The sequence below is a fragment of the Dendropsophus ebraccatus genome, chromosome 9, assembly GCF_027789765.1.
Source record: "Dendropsophus ebraccatus isolate aDenEbr1 chromosome 9, aDenEbr1.pat, whole genome shotgun sequence".
NCBI classification, from domain to species: Eukaryota; Metazoa; Chordata; class Amphibia; order Anura; family Hylidae; genus Dendropsophus; species Dendropsophus ebraccatus.
The window spans coordinates 109,293,061-109,307,467 of NC_091462.1; positions in this window are offsets into that span (position 1 = coordinate 109,293,061).

Genomic DNA, 14,407 nt, shown 5'->3' on the forward strand with positions numbered 1-14,407 from the left:
TCTATATACATGGTGTTTTGTGCTATTCTTTGGCATTTGTACTGGGTGTAGAATTTTTTAATATTGGTTTTCCAATAAAAGAGCAGTAATTAAATGAAGCCTACCGCAGAAAGCTGACCAAACTTTATAGTGTTTAATCTACAACCACATACCCCATATTCAGCCATGACCTCCCCCTCCTTGTAGGACGCACTCATGTTCCCCAGCGGCTGCTTGGATAAGCCGTGCCAGAAACTAGATTTTGGGGGATACTGTTACTCCTTGTGGAGACCACTTATTCTAATAGGAAAGCAATGCGCTCTGGGTAAAATATATGCAAATTAGCTTTGAGAGTAGCTGTCCGGCCATGCTGGGAGTTCCAGTTCCACAACAGTTGGAGACCACTGCTTTACTACCTCTAGTAGGTGGACATACAGCTTCTTGCATATCTATTTTCCAGTGTCCATTGCCTGGCCTATAGGACCCCTTGGTCTCCTCAAGGAGAAACAGGACTCCTTAATATCTCTTTTCTGGTATCCCCTATACAAGCACTGTGGGGTTGTCACCTCCCTCTCCACCTGATCATGTGTGTTACATATAGAGATGATTCCCATTAATAATTATCAATTTTTATTGTCTGGAAACCATCAACAAGCCTGGTAGCTACTGGTGTAAGATGATTTGGACTCACAGCAGAACTATTCTGTGCTGTACCCGCTTACTGTGTTAAAGGGGGTTGTTCACCTAAACATTTCTATTTTTCAGATCAACTGGTGCCAGAGATTTGTAAAATTTACTGCTATAAAAAAAATACAGTCTTCCAGTACTTATTAGCTGCTGTATGTCCGTCAGGAAGTGGTGTATTCTTTCCAGTCTACAGAGCAGGAAAGGTTTTCTATAGGGATTTGCTTCAGCTCTGGACAGTTCCTGACATGGACAGAGGTGGCAGCAGAAAGCACTGTGTCAGACTGGAAAGAATACACCACTTCCTGCAGGATATACAGCGGCTGATAGGTACTGGACGACTGGAGATTTTTCAATAGAAGTAAATTACAAATCTCTGGCACTTGCTGGGACCAGTTGATTTGAAAGAATTTTTTTGTGTGAACAACCCCTTTAAATAGCAACACTTGGCATAAATAAGGTCAGTCAATGGCAGATTGCTGACAGTTTCCATTTTGCAGATCATTACTTTTATTTCTACACATAGTTCTAGAGAGATTCAATGCTTCAAAGTTACACTGGGGATAGGGATAAAAAGTTGTCCCTTTCCTTCCCTACTCCTCATGGCGGCTCACACTACACTGAGCAGCAGGGGGCAACAGTGAGCACAGGAGACAAGCTGTATACTTCTTCTGTCAGAATTATGGGATTAGGCCTCAGGCTGGGTGCTGTATACTCTGTATACTCCGTCTGTCAGGATTATGGGATTTGTTAGGCCTAAGGCTGAGTGCTGTATACTCCTGTCAGGATTATGGGATTTGTTAGAACTCAGGCTAAGTGCTGTATACTCTGTATACTCCTTCTGTCAGGATCATGGGATTTGTTAGGCCTCAGGCTGAGTGCTGTATACTCTGTATACTCCTGCTATCCGGATGTATGGGATTTGGGCTGGGTGCTGTATACTCTGTATGATCCTGCTATCAGGCTGTATGGGATTAGACCTCAGGCTGGGTGCTGTATACTCTGTATACTCCTATCAGGATTATGGGATTAGACCTGGGTGCTGTATACTCTATATGCTCCTGCTATCAGGATGTATGGAATCTGTTAGGCCTCAGGCTGAGTGCTGTATACTCCTGCTATCAGGATGTATGGGATTAGGCCTCAGGCTGAGTGCTGTATACTCTGTATACTCCTTCTATCAGTATATATGGGATTAGACCTCAGGCTGGGTGCTGTATACTTTGTATACTCCTTCTATCAGGATTATGGGATTAGACCTGGGTGCTGTATACTCTGTATACTCCTTCTATCAGGATTATGGGATTAGACCTGGGTGCTGTATACTCTGTATACTCCTGCTATCAGGATGTATGGAATCTGTTAGGCCTCAGGCTGAGTGCTGTATACTCTGTATACTCCTGCTATCAGGATGTATGGGATTAGACCTCAGGCTGAGTGCTGTATACTCTGTATACTCCTGCTATCAGGATGTATGGGATTAGGCCTCAGGCTCAGTGCTGTATACTCTGTATACTCCTTCTATCAGTATATATGGGATTAGGCCTCAGGCTGAGTGCTGTATACTCTATATACTTCTTCTATCAGTATATATGGGATTAGACCTCAGGCTGGGTGCTGTATACTCTGTATACTCCTTCTATCAGTATATATGGAATTAGACCTCAGGCTGGGTGCTGTATACTCTGTATACTCCTTCTATCATGATTATGGGATTAGACCTGGGTGCTGTATACTCTGTATACTCCTTCTATCAGTATATATGGAATTAGACCTGGGTGCTGTATACTCTGTATGCTCCTGCTATCAGGATGTATGGGATTAGACCTCAGGCTGAGTGCTGTATACTCTGTATACTCCTATCAGGATGTATGGGATTTGGGCTGGGTGCTGTATACTCTGTATACTCCTATCAGGATTATGGGATTAGGCCTCAGGCTGAGTGCTGTATACTCTTTATACTTCTTTTATCAGTATATATGGGATTAGGCCTCAGGCTGGGTGCTGTATACTCTGTATACTCCTTCTATCAGTATATATGGGATTAGACCTCAGGCTGGGTGCTGTATACTCTGTATACTCCTTCTATCAGGATTATGGGATTAGACCTGGGTGCTGTATACTCTGTATACTCCTTCTATCAGTATATATGGGATTAGGCCTGGGTGCTGTATACTCTATATGCTCCTGCTATCAGGATGTATGGGATTAGACCTCAGGCTGGGTGCTGTATACTCTGTAAACTCTGTATACTCTGTAAACTCCTTCTATCAGGATTATGGGATTAGACCTGGGTGCTGTATACTCTGTATGCTTCTGCTATCAGGATGTATGGGATCTGTTAGGCCTCAGGCTGAGTGCTGTATACTCTGTATACTCCTTCTATCAGTATATATGGGATTAGGCCTGGGTGCTGTATACGCTGTGTGCTCCTGCTATCAGGATTATGGGATTAGGCCTCAGGCTGGGTGCTGTATACTCTGTATACTCCTTCTATCAGGATTATGGGATTAGACCTGGGTGCTGTATACTCTGTATGCTTCTGCTATCAGGATGTATGGGATCTGTTAGGCCTCAGGCTGAGTGCTGTATACTCTGTATACTCCTTCTATCAGTATATATGGGATTAGGCCTGGGTGCTGTATACGCTGTGTGCTCCTGCTATCAGGATTATGGGATTAGGCCTCAGGCTGGGTGCTGTATACTCTATATACTCCTGCTATCAGGATGTATAGGATCTGTTAGGCCTCAGGCTGAGTGCTGTATACTCTGTATACTTCTGCTATCAGGATTATGGGATTAGACCTCAGGCTGGGTGCTGTATACTCTGTATACTCCTTATATCAGGATTATGGGGTTAGACCTCATGCTGGGTGCTGTATACTCTATATACTCCTGTTATCAGGATGTATGGGATTTGTTAGGCCTCAGGCTGAGTGCTGTATACTCTATATGCTCCTGCTATCAGGATGTATGGGATTAGGCCTGGGTTCTATATACTCTGTATACTCCTGTTATCAGGATGTATGGGATTAGGCCTCAGGCTGAGTGCTGTATACTCTGTATGCTCCTGCTATCAGGATGTATGGGATTAGGCCTCAGGCTGAGTGCTGTATACTCTGTATACTCCTGGGATTAGGATGTATGGGATTAGGCCTCAGGCTGAGTGCTGTATACTCTGTATACTCCTGGGATTAGGATGTATGGGATTAGGCCTCAGGCTGAGTGCTGTATACTCTGTATACTCCTGCTATCAGGATGTATGGGATTAGGCCTCAGGCTGAGTGCTGTATACTCTGTATACTCCTGCTATCAGGATGTATGGGATCTGTTAGGCTCTCTATGGCAGGCTGATGATTTATGTGCTGGCTCTTGGCTGCCTGCTCTGACCCCGGGAGCTGCTGTGTCTGCGGGGTAGGGCAGGGAGTTCCTGGCAGATATTAATACAGTTGTAGCTTCTGTATATTTGGCAGAGGATGAGGCTCCACATGAAGCCGCCGGGGCCCCAAATCACCTCCTGCCGCAATATCCATACATATCACTTATCAGGAAATAATAACATACAGGGCGTCATTAATACCGACACACCCAGCCGCAAACATGACATTTACATAGGGGGCCCGGGGTCCGGCATAGTTCAGCACCCACCCAGCGAACACACAACCCAATCACCCTGGTTATCGTGGAGAGCGAGAGCCGGAGAATAAATCACATTATATAGAACCTATCATTACCGCCATCTCCAGAGAGACGCATAAATTACCACCCGCGCACCCCCTCCATAACAGATGATGGGGGTGAATGTTCTCACATGAACTCTACCGCACTGATATATTATATACAATGTACTGCTGGGTGCAGGGGTCCGGACTGGAGGAAACACATGAGGGGGAGGGGGAGTATAATAGTATTATAGTAGTTATATTCTTGTATATAGGAGCAGTATTATAGTAGTTATATTCTTGCACATAGGAGCAGTATTATAGTAGTTATATTCCTGTATATACTGTAGGAGCAGTATTATAGTAGTTATATTCTTGTATATAGGGGGCAGTATTATAGTAGTTATATTCTTGTATATAGGAGGCAGTATTATAGTAGTTATATTCTTGTATATAGGAGCAGTATTATAGTAGTTATGCTTCAGGAAGATACAGGTGCCGGCACTGTCTGAATACTGCTCAATCAGTAGCTGTGCGCTGGAGTCGGATTAAGGGCTAATAAACTGCACTGGTAAGTAGCCGCGGTGCTCGAACAGAGACAAGGGCAGTATGGTGTATAAAATAGAAAATAAGTCCAAGCACTCACCGGATGAAGGGATCTCTTTGTGCGTTTATTCAGACATCACAGGGAGGGAGCGGTGGCAAGGGCTGCTACACGCTCCCGCACCCTTGCCACCGCTCCCTCCCTGTGATGTCTGAATAAACGCCCAAAGAGATCCCTTCATCCGGTGAGTGCTTGGACTTATTTTCTATTTTATACATTATAGTAGTTATATTCTTGTATATAGGAGCAGTATTATAGTAGTTATATTCCTGTATACAGGAGCAGTATTATAGTAGTTATATTCCTGTATATAGGAGCAGTATTATAGTAGTTATATCCCTGTATATAGGAGCAGTATTATAGTAGTTATATTCCTGTATACAGGAGCAGTATTATAGTAGTTATATTCCTGTATATAGGAGCAGTATTATAGTAGTTATATTCCTGTATATAGGGGGCAGTATTATAGTAGTTATATTCTTGTATATAGGAGCAGTATTATAGTAGTTATATTCCTGTATATAGGAGCAGTATTATAGTAGTTATATTCCTGTATATAGGGGGCAGTATTATAGTAGTTATATTCTTGTATATAGGAGCAGTATTATAGTAGTTATATCCCTGTATATAGGAGCAGTATTATAGTAGTTATATTCCTGTATATAGGAGCAGTATTATAGTAGTTATATTCTTGTATATAGGAGCAGTATTATAGTAGTTATATTCTTGTATATAGGGGCAGTATTATAGTAGTTATATTCTTGGTGGCGCCTGCGGGGTTTGGGGTGCCCTTTTGGGTCTGGTCCTGTGACAATGGGGTTGCGGGGCCATTCCGTGGCCCCTCTTCTCTGCTTGCGCACGTTTTGCGGGGATTGTGGTCGCTGACCGGCACAGTGATGAGGTTTAGTTAGGGACTCGTGTATCAGAAGACCTGCACGTGGTACATGAGGCAATATGGTTTGGCCAAATTATTTACTAACTTCTGATGTTGGTTTTAAATGTAGCTGAACAAGCTTTCGTGTCAGCCATGGGTGCGATGTGCAGCCATTTCTGTCTTTTTGGCTCGTGCATATTTTATTTATTCTGTCCTTTTTTTCATTGTGGCTAGCACTCGTGCTGTGTAAGACCCATGTGATCCAAATTAGCAGGAAGCACCTGTGTACATAAGGGGAGGATCTCCTAGTATTCTCCCATTCTACCTGCAGAGGAATGGAGAGAGGTAAGAGCTTGTTCACACTTGTGTTGCTTGGCGTTCACTTTTTCCGCCGGTGGCGCCTGCGGGGTTTGGGGTGCCCTTTTGGGTCTGGTCCTGTGACAATGGGGTTGCGGGGCCATTCCGTGGCCCCTCTTCTCTGCTTGCGCACGTTTTGCGGGGATTGTGGTCGCTGACCGGCACAGTGATGAGGTTTAGTTAGGGACTCATGTGTATCAGAAGACCTGCACGTGGTACATGAGGCAGTATGGTTTGGCCAAATTATATACTAACTTCTGATGTTGGTTTTAAATGTAGCTGAACAAGCTTTCGTGTCAGCCATGGGTGCGATGTGCAGCCATTTCTGTCTTTTTGGCTTGTGCATATATTATAGTAGTTATATTCTTGTATATAGGAGCAGTATTATAGTAGTTATATTCTTGTATATAGGAGGCAGTATTATAGTAGTTATATTCTTGTATATAGGGGGCAATATTATAGTAGTTATAACTCTGAACTTGACAAAGCGCTTTGGCGTGAAATGGTTGTTTGCAGAGACGCTCCCGCACCTCCTCCAAAAGGAAAGTTAGCCCGCGAAACGGCTGTCGCCACGGTGCACAGCACCTTTGGACCTGTCTCCCCCTGCCCTGAAGTTGCCTGCATGATGACATCTTATCAATAAATCACCATCACTGCATTAACCCGGTGAGTGCCGCTGGTTTTTACTTTCTCAATGGCTTGTGCTGATTAAATGAACTGCTTTCTCATTTACGCTGAGCACCACCGTGATGCAGGAATGTCACTGAGATTACTCAGTTAACAAAGACTACAACGCTCCTTATCACGCAAGGTCACTCAACCTGAACACTAAATAGCTCCATACAAACTACGGGTTATTGATAGTGCCAACACATCTACTTGCTTGTGCATATTATAGTAGTTATATTCTTGTATATAGGAGCAGTATTATAGTAGTTATATTCTTGTATATAGGAGCAGTATTATAGTAGTTATAGTCTTGTATATAGGAGCAGTATTATAGTAGTTATATTCCTGTATATAGGAGCAGTATTATAGTAGTTATATTCCTGTATATAGGGGGCAGTATTATAGTAGTTATATTCTTGTATATAGGAGCAGTATTATAGTAGTAATATTCTTATATATAGGGGGCAGTAGTTATATTCTTGTATATAGGAGCAGTATTATAGTAGTTATATTCTTTTATATAGGAGCAGTATTATAGTAGTTATATTCTTTTATATAGGAGCAGTATTATAGTAGTTATATTCTTGTATATAGGAGCAGTATTATAGTAGTTATATTATTGTATATAGGAGCAGTATTATAGTAGTTATATTCTTGTATATAGGAGCAGTATTATAGTAGTTATATTCTTGTATATAGGAGCAGTATTATAGTAGTTATACTCTTGTATATAGGGTGAGTATTATAGTAGTTATATCCCTGTATATAGGAGCAGTATTATAGTAGTTATATTCCTGTATATAGGAGCAGTATTATAGTAGTTATATTCTTGTATATAGCAGCAGTATTATAGTAGTTATATCCCTGTATATAGGAGCAGTATTATAGTAGTTATATTCCTGTATATAGGAGCAGTATTATAGTAGTTATATTCTTGTATATAGGGGCAGTATTATAGTAGTTATATTCTTGTATATAGGGGCAGTATTATAGTAGTTATATTCTTGTATATAGCAGCAGTATTATAGTAGTTATATCCCTGTATATAGGAGCAGTATTATAGTAGTTATATTCTTGTATATAGGGGCAGTATTATAGTAGTTATATTCTTGTATATAGGGGCAGTATTATAGTAGTTATATTCTTGTATATAGGGGGCAGTATTATAGTAGTTATAACTCTGAACTTGACAAAGCGCTTCGGCGTGAAACGGTTGTTTGCAGAGACGCTCCCGCACCTCCTCCATCTTCCCCCCTCCCTGTGATGATTTGTGTAATAAACCGCTGAAGACTGCTACCACCCGGTGAGTGCTTTGGATTTTTTGCATCTACTTGCTTGTGCCATTATAGTAGTTATATTCTTGTATATAGGCATACGTGTTCCTTTACATCAACAGATATCTGACCATTTTATCTGACAGATTTTTTAAGCCAGGAATGGATTTGAAAAGAGGAGAAAACTCAATCTTTCCTTTATGACCTGTTCTCTGTTTATAGTTTTTTTTCTGGCTTTGGCTTAAAAAATCTATCAGATAAATTGATCAGATATCTGTGTGTGTAAAATGACTCTTAGGGCCCTGTTACATGGAACGATAATCGGCTGAACAGGCCCTATCCGGCCGTGTAATAAACACAACGATCAGCCGATGACAACGATTATCGGCTGATCGTTGATATAGGTTTGGACCTAGAATTGTCAGGCGGTGACCACGCATCGCTACGTGTAACAGCGGTGCACGGATGGCGACTGACGATATACATTACCTATCCATGCTGCAGGGCTCCTCTTGCGGTCTGCTTCTCCCCGGGTCCTGCGTGCTCCAGCTTCAGAGCGGCCTGTCTCAGCTGACAGGCCACTAAGCCAATCACAGGCCGGGACCGGCGCGGCCAGTGATTGGCTAGGCGGCCTGTCAGCTAAGAAGCTGAAGAGCGCAGGACACAGGCAGAAGCGGACGAGAAGCGCAAGAGGGGCCCTGCAGCATAGATACAGTAGGTAATGTATACAGTTTAAGCAAAGGCTGCAAGGACATCGGTAACGATGTCCATGCAGCCCTTGTTAAACGTTTATCAGGCCGTGTAATAGGCCCAGTAAACGAGCGCTGATCTAGCAGATCGGCGCTAATTTACAGTTCTTATTGGGCCCCCTCGGCCCGTTTAACAGTACCCTTACACACATGAATTCTTTCCCTTGAAGTGATGTTACATAGAAGAGATAAAGACATGGCACTAACCCTTCTGAAGTCTTTTTGTTTCTTTATTCAAATATACAAACAGATAAAAACAGGCCTACGAGAGGACGCCTATAGCGCTCACAGCTACAGCTGTTTCATGCCCTTCGGCACTTCGTCACGGCTGTCGTAATGACGTCTTACATAATCTACGTATTTAAATAGCACAAGACCGCTATTCATTAGCATAGATACAATGCAATAAAATCATTTAAAAACAATTCATATGAAAACATTCAGTTCATTTCTATCATTATGTCCCGCTGGTCCAGTTGCATCAAAGTATGCTATAAGATAAGCTTCACGTTTTAGAAGGAGAGCATGTTTGTCTCCTCCCCCTTCCATGAAGCGGATTCGTTCAAGTCCTGCAAACTTCAGACAGTTCTTATCTCCATTATGAGCTGTGTGAACATGCTCTATAAGCCTTGTAGCACCCTTACCCGAAGTAAGAGAATAAAAGTGTTCTTTTATTCTAATATACAATTTTCTTTTGGTTTTTCCTATATAGTACCTTTGGCACGGACATATAATAGCGTATACCACATAATCAGTATGACATGTTATAAGTTGTTTTATATCCCATTTTTTACCACCTAATATGATGGTATTAACTGCTAGATTTTGACTACAAACCCCACATTGGAAACATTTCTTATTTCCTTTAGGTACTGATTTTTCCAACCACGTTAATTGATGTTTTATATAGGCCTTATTCACATTATCCCCTATGGTCTGATTCTTTCTATGGGTTATTAGGGGCTTCCTTGAGGCCACCTCTTTCAGTGAGGGGTCGCTTTCCAGTAGATACCAGTTCCTGTAGATTGTCTGTTTAATAAATGCATTTAATGGGGTATTCTTAAAAGAAAAACAAAACCTTTTTTCACTTTTTTGTTTTTTATTTTTGATGTTTTTATTTCTAAGTAGTGTTTTTCTGTCTATTTTTTCCATTTTTTTCACTGCTTTTATTAGAACTTCTTCAGGATAACCCCGCTCTCTAAATCTATCCAGCAGCTCTTCCGCTTGGTTCAGGTAAGTTTTATGATCGCTATTAACCCTTTTTAATCTCAGTAGCTGCCCATAAGGGATAGCTTCCTTAACACTTACAGGATGTGAACTATTATAGTGGAGCAATACATTACGCGAAGTGGGTTTCCTATAACCTTCTGTTATTATACTATTATTGTCTATCCTGACTGTTACGTCCAAAAATTCTAGACGATCTCTTCCATACTGTCCTGTAAAAATCATGATGCGGGTGTACAGGCGATCGACGAATTTCTAAAAAGTACTGACAAATCTGAAGATTTCAGAAAGTTTATTTGTGACTCCCTATTTTTCATACTGTCCAACAATAATTTCAGGTTCAAACATGAATGGTTTAATCAACAGACTGGCACAGCGATGGGCACGCCAGTCGCGTGCTCATACGCTAATTTATTTTTAGCGATTTTTGAAAAACGTTATATTTTTTCCTGTAATAATCCATTTATACAAAAAATAAAATTCTACGCCCGTTTCATGGACGATGTATGTATAATATGGGAAGGTAACAAAATAGAATTTAACAAATTCATAGGTCATCTTAACATCGTGAACCAAATGAACATGTTTTTTACAGGACAGTATGGAGGAGATCGTCTAGAATTTTTGGACGTAACAGTCAGGATAGACAATAATAGTATAATAACAGAAGGTTATAGGAAACCCACGTCGCGTAATGTATTGCTCCACTATAAGGCCCCGTTCCCACTGAGCAAAGCTAGCGGAATTCCGCAACGGAATTGTCCGCCGCGGAATGCCGTTAGCCTCCCGCTCATAATGGGAGTCTATGGGAGGCGCGCGCTGCTGCTCTGTACGCGCTGAAGAATGAACATGTTCATTCTTCAGCGCGGACAGGGCAGGAGCGCGCGCCTCCCATAGAGTCCCATTATGAGCGGGAGGCTAACGGCATTCCGCGGCGGACAATTCCGTCGCGGAATTCCGCTACCTTTGCTCAGTGGGAACGGAGCCTTATAGTTCACATCCTGTAAGTGTTAAGGAAGCTATCCCTTATGGGCAGCTACTGAGATTAAAAAGGGTTAATAGCGATCATAAAACTTACCTGAACCAAGCGGAAAAGCTGCTGGATAGATTTAGAGAGCGGGGTTATCCTGAAGAAGTTCTAATAAAAGCAGTGAAAAAAACGGAAAAAATAGACAGAAAAACACTACTTAGAAATAAAAACATCAAAAATAAAAAACAAAAAAGTGAAAAAAGGTTTTGTTTTTCTTTTAAGAATACCCCATTAAATGCATTTATTAAACAGACAATCTACAAGAACTGGTATCTACTGGAAAGCGACCCCTCACTGAAAGGTGGCTTCAAGGAAGCCCCTAATAACCCATAGAAAGAATCAGACCATAGGGGATAATGTGAATAAGGCCTATATAAAACATCAATTACGTGGTTGGAAAAATCAGTACCTAAAGGAAATAAGAAATGTTTCCAATGTGGGGTTTGTAGTCAAAATCTACAACTTATAACATGTCATACTGATTATGTGGTATACGCTATTATATGTCCGTGCCGAAGGTACTATATAGGAAAAACCAAAAGAAAATTGTATATTAGAATAAAAGAACACTTTTATTCTCTTACTTCGGGTAAGGGTGCTACAAGGCTTATAGAGCATGTTCACACAGCTCATAATGGAGATAAGAACTGTCTGAAGTTTGCAGGACTTGAACGAATCAGCTTCATGGAAGGGGGAGGAGACAAACATGCTCTCCTTCTAAAACGTGAAGCTTATCTTATAGCATACTTTGATGCAACTGGACCAGCGGGACATAATGATAGAAATGAACTGAATGTTTTCATATGAATTGTTTTTAAATGATTTTATTGCATTGTATCTATGCTAATGAATAGCGGTCTTGTGCTATTAAAATACGTAGATTACGTAAGACGTCATTACGACAGACGTGACGAAGTGCCGAAGGGCATGAAACAGCTGTAGCTGTGAGCGCTATAGGCGTCCTCTCGTAGACCTGTTTTTATCTGTTTGTATATTTGAATAAAGAAACAAGAAGACTTCAGAAGGGTTAGTGCCATGTCTTTATCTCTTCTATGTAACATTGCTATGATGGACTAATATACATACTCCACCCGACATAATATACGCACCACCTGAGAAGCCGATTTTTTGCCTTCATAAACACAGTGCATTTACCCCTCCATTAGGTGCACCTGTAGTGCCGTACTCCCAGTCTCTCCTAACGTTTCTCTTTCCCTTGAAGTACTAGTTAGTCTCCACTAGGTGGCACTGCTTCACTAAAAAAATTCAGACATTTTTACAATTAGAACATTTTTATTTTTTTCTGTGTAAATGAAATCATTTAATCATCAATTTGATATTTGGAGAAACAAAGTAAGACATATATTTTATCAGGTTTATTACATGGGACTGACTGGATGCAGTGACAATACAGTGCTGAAAACAGGTACAGTGGTGCCTTGGATTACGAGTATAATTCGTTCCGGGACGGCGCTTGTAATCCAAATCTACTCTTAAACCAAAGCAAATTTTCCCATAAGAAATCATAGAAATGCAGACAATTGGTTCCACACCCCAAAAATAATGATTTATTATTCTGAATAACATGTAAAACAGATTAAACAAACATTCAGAAACAGCAGAATATGTGTTATTATAAGTTACTGCACAGTAATGGAGAGGATGGGAAACACAAGGACTGACAGAGACTGCAGGGAGCAGGAAGGAATGAGCAGGACAGATGTGGGCACATGGAGGGATTACAGCTATGAAGAGATTACCTCCACAGTCCTGTCCCCTGATGTAAGCCCCAGCCTGAAGTGGATCTGCTATGATTTGGAAGGTGAGGGAGACTTCCTGGGTCAGAGTACAGTGCTGTAGACCCCGCTATGCAGGCCATGCCCCTCCCACCCAGTACAGGAAACTCTTACACCAAAGCAATGCTCTTATACCAAGTCACAATTTTGAAAGACTGTGTGCTCTTAAACCAAAACACTCTTAAACCAAGTTACTCCTAAACCAAGGTACCACTGTATGTAGGGTACATCTGAGCGGGTGCAGATGGTATCTAAAATAAATTTATTTTGTATCAACTGGTGCCAGAGATTTCTAAGTTACTAATTTACAGTACTTATCAGCTACTGTCTGTCCTGCAGGAAGTGGTGTATTTTCTCCAGTCTGATACAGTGCTCTCTGCTGCCACCTCTGTCCATGTCAGGAACTGTCCAGAGCAGGAGAGGTTTTCTGTTTCAATATTTTTATTAAAGATTTCTTATATACTTAACAATTAATCATCCATAATACAATACTTATATTAACATAGGTCAAATGATTATTTGGTAGGAGAATAATAAATGAACTAGACAGTCTCAAACATTGGACTGCAAAGAGTCATAATAAAGAAATTCATCAGAATACAAAAACATAACCGGCAGCAGGAGAGGTTTTCTATGAGGATTTGCTGCTGCTCTGGACAGTTCCTGACATGGACAGAGGTGGCAGCAGAGAGCACTGTGCCAGACAGGAGAGAACACACCACTTCCTGCAGGACATACAGCAGCTGATAAGTACTGGAAGACTGGAGATTTTGTAATAGAAGTAAATTAAAAATCTCTGGGACCAGTTGATTTAAAAACATTTTTTGTGAACTACCCATTAAAATGTTATCTGTACGACTGATACTCTGTGAGATCCGTGGACATCCTAAAGGATTTATCCCAAAATCCAAAGTTATCCTGATGGGCCTTTACCAGGGATCTGCCTCTTGCAGTGTCCTGTAGCATTAGTCTGATATAGTCTTATTACACGGCCAATTTGTAGAGCGTCCGCCCCCTGCACTGTAATTATATCTGGGTGCAGGACAGTGCGGACAAAGCCGGGATTGTAGTGCAGCACCTGCTCCACATACAGCCAGGCCGCCTGGCAGGAGCCAAGATCTGTGCCCGGGATACCCTGCGGGCACACAGGGGCTGCTCAGCCAGTCTATCTAATCTAAGCTGAGTTGTGTATCTAAGTCTTTTGTGTGTGTGATACACTGTATCTAATCCTATCATTTGTGATACTTTATACTGAGTTGTGTATCTAAGTCTTATTGTGTGTAATACTGTCTGACGCTGTCATCGGAATCAATGTATCTAAATCTATTCTGTGTGGTACCATTTGCTGAGCCTGTGTATCATAGTCTGACATATTGTATGCTGAAGGCTCAGCCAGTGTATCTAAGTCTCCTTGTATTATAATGTCTACTAAAACTTGTAACCAAACCTATCATGTGGTACTGTCTGATAGCCTTCTGTATCTAAGCCTTTTATTTTAGATA